The following is a 3,847-nucleotide window of genomic DNA, read 5'->3' as shown; positions in this document are numbered from 1 at the left end:
GTAGAGGTCCCTCATACTTTTCCTCAATGAGGTGTTACAATTGTAACCAACTATGGCATCCCTCATATAGATGACTAGAGAAGGCTTCTACCTCAAGAGACAATTGATAGAGGGCCCAATAAAGTTGTTCTCAATTTGGGGTAGGTTTTGCATCTCAGGTACCTCTCTTTCTTCTGGCAGGAAGGTAAGAAGACATACAGAAAGGGTAAGAAGGTAGGATCCCCCTACTATTCTAAAGGGTTTAGCTCAAGAGGATAGTGGTAGAAAGAAGGCAACTGATCTCCCACTTGACTTAGAAGAAGGTGATAATTTAATTTTTAGAAGAACACTCATTAGGGAGCCCATGAAGGAGGAGCCAATCCAAGGAAGAGCCCTATTTAGGGTCAAATTCAAGGTGCAAAAAAAGTTATGTAATTTTATCTTTTACTTTAGTCTATTGATAACATAATTGTAGAAGAGGCAATAGGAAAATTAAAACTAAAAAGGCTTCCTCAAAACAGTCTTTATAGAGTCACATTGCTAAATAAGGGTTAGTATGTAGAGATAAACAAAGAAGCATGGGTTGACTCCAATATTGGTAGGTATAAGAACAAAATTCTCTATGATATACTATCCATGGATGCATGACATCTCCTTTTAGGGAGGCCATGGAAATATGATAGGGAATCCCAATATGATGGTAGGAAGAATGTGTACAAGTTTAGGAAAGGAAAGGAGTCTTACACCATTCATTCTTTGTTAGAGGGAGAAGGCACACAATTGGTGGGACCCAATATCCTCATGGTAGGTGAAAAAATGATTCCTAAACATCATGAAAGAAGGAGAGGGCATAGGGTATGTCATCATTCTCAAACCTCAGAATGCTCAAAGCACAATTAGATCATAGTTGCCTAAGGAAGTGCCAAATATGTTGGATTAGTTTCAAGACATTGTAAGTGATGGGAAGCTAGCATTGCCACCTAAGAGAGCTATCAGCCATCAAATAGATTTCATCCCTAGAGCATCTTTTCCTAATAAGGTAGACTATAAGATGACACCTAGTTAGCATGAGGAGATAGCCAAGAAAGTGTAAGAGTTTCTAGATCATGGATTGATAAGGAAGAGTGTGAGCCCATGTGCAGTTCCAAGTGTCTTGGTGCCAAAGAAGGGTGGTTTTTGGAGAATGTATACAAATTCAAGGGAAATTAATAAAATAATAATTAGGTACAAATTCCCTATTCTAAGAATTGAAGATTAGCTTGATTATTTGGTCAATGTAAAGTACTCCACTAAGATTGACTTAAAGAGTGAATATCATCAAATAAGGATTAAGGAGGGAGATGAGTGGAAGATACCCTTTAAAAATATTGAAGGGTTGTATGAGTGGCTAGTGATGCCCTTTGGTTTGTCAAATTCCCCATCCATATTCATGAGACTCATGAATGAAGTTTTTCTTGATTAGTTGGAAAGTTTATTGTCATTTATCTTAATGATATCTTGATTTTAAGTAGCACAAAAGAAGAAAACTTAAGGCATCTGAGTCTTGTTTTGAAAATGTTGTCTAATTCTAAGCTCACCATAAACTTGGAAAAGTGTGATTTTATGAAGGAAGAATTGGTCTACTTGGGTTTTGTCATCTCACAGTGGCAGCTCAAGATGAATCCTAGCAAGGTCGAGGCCATATTTATTTGACTAGCACCCAAGAATGCCTCAAATATAAGAAGCTTCCATGGTTTAGCACAATCTTATAGAAAGATGATTAAGAAATTCAATTATATTGTGCACCCTTATTGGAGAACATTAAAGTAGGGATTAGAGCTAGGTTCAAGTGGACTGAACAAGCCACTAGGAACTTTGAATTTTTGAAATAAATGATTTCCACTCAACCCACTTTGGTCTTACCTAGCTTTTAGAAGTTGGTTACTATTGAATGTGATGCCAGTAACCTTTCCATTGGAGTATTCCTTAGCCAAGAGGGTAAACTAGCTAGATGCATTCCATAGTGAAAAGTTGAATGAAGCCAAGAGGAAGTATTATTCCTATGACCTTTAGATGTATGCCTTGGTCTGAGCCTTAAGGAAATGGAGGCACTACTAATTTCCTAAAGAATATGTTGTTTATTCAGACAATTAGGCCTTAAGCTTTTTAATTCCTAGGATAAACTAAGTCACAAGCACATGAAGTGGTGGAGTATATTTAGGCCTATACATTCATCATCAAGCATAAAAAGGGCATTGCAAACAATGTTGCAAATGCACTAAGCCATAGCTTGTTGACTGGACAAAAAGTGTAAATTAGGAGTTTGGGAATTAAAAAATTTAAGGAACTATACCTCAATGATCTAGACTTTGCTAAGCCATATCCTTTTTTAACTAATTATACTAACCATTTCCATCATGAGTTTTCTAATTTTACCTTGCAAGAAGGCCTCTTGTTCAAAGGAAATCAACTAAGTGTCCTAAGCGGATCCATTAGAGAAAACCTAATCCAAGAGAAGTACAATGCTAATTTAAGTGGTCATTTTGGAGTACATAAGCCAGTCAATTTGGTCCATAGGTTTTACTACTAGCCTATGTTGAGAAAGGATGAGAAAAACTATGCAGAATGTTGCCTGGTTTGTTAGAAAGACAAAGACTTTATGGACAAGTTTAGCAAAATGGCTCACTTTGTGCCATGTAAAACCACTAATGATGCATGTTCCATTATAAATCTATTCTTTAGGGAAGTAGTAATGATCAATGGACTTCCTCTTAGCATTGTCTTTGATAAAGATGCTAAGTTTATGAGTCACTTTTGGAAGACTGCATGGCATAAGTTAGGTATGAACCTATCCTTTGGATCTTCCTACCATCATCAAACAAATGAGAAGACAAAGGTAGTAAATAGGATCCTAGGAAACCTCTTGATATGTTTGACCAAGGAGTGTGATCAACATTGGGATCACATGATTTCTCAAGTAGAGTATACCTACAATGACACTGTAAACAAGACTACTAGGAAAACTTCTTTGAAGTGGTCTATGGAGTGCATCCTAGAGGCACTCTTGAATTAAGGGACATGAAATAAGGTATAAAGGTTAGTGGACTGGCTAAAGACATTTCTCTTTCCATGAAAGAGGTTCATGATATGGTAAAGAAAATATTAGAGAAAAATACAATAAAGATGAAGCAATGGGTAGATGCAAGGAAGAGATACGTTCAATTTGTAGTTGGGTACTATTGCATTTTTTACCTTAACAAACATAGGTTTTCCAAAGGAGGACCTCACAAGTTACAAATGAGAAAGGTGGGACCATACAAGATTTTGGCCAAGTATGGAGCCAATGCATATCAAGTTGGTCTACTAATAGATATAGGCTTATCCACTACATTTAATGTTGTAGATTTGGTAGCCTACAAGGTTCCTATTCTATCTTCCATTATAGTAGGGGATACAAAATTTCAAGACATTGTAGCTACCTTACAAAAGCCATCTACAAATAGGTTACATGATGAGAATATGTTGAGCTATAAAGTAAATAAAGGTGACTAGGAAAAAAACATACATGAAGCATCTTGTGAAATGGAAAGGGAAACTAGATAGTGAGGCCACTTGGGTTGCAAAAGGAGACTTCAAGAATCATGGCATTAATATTTCTCGTATTCCCTCTTAAAGTCCTAGGAAGGACTTTCAGCTCATTCAGGGAGTATGTTGTAGGAGCACCTAGGATAGGTCATTAGGAAGCAATAAGAGTCCCAGAAAAATCTAAAATTAATAAAGGGGTCATTATTTTAGGGGTCCCCATGCATTTTAACTATCAATGTAATGCATTAAAGGCAACTTGGTATCAAAATGTTGCATCAGCAAAAATTTTATCAATTAGGGGTAA

This window comes from Cupressus sempervirens, chromosome 10 (assembly GCF_028749045.1).
Source record: "Cupressus sempervirens isolate cs-2001-9-10 chromosome 10, ASM2874904v1, whole genome shotgun sequence".
NCBI lineage: Eukaryota > Viridiplantae > Streptophyta > Pinopsida > Cupressales > Cupressaceae > Cupressus > Cupressus sempervirens.
Note: the sequence above shows the minus strand (reverse complement) of the source record.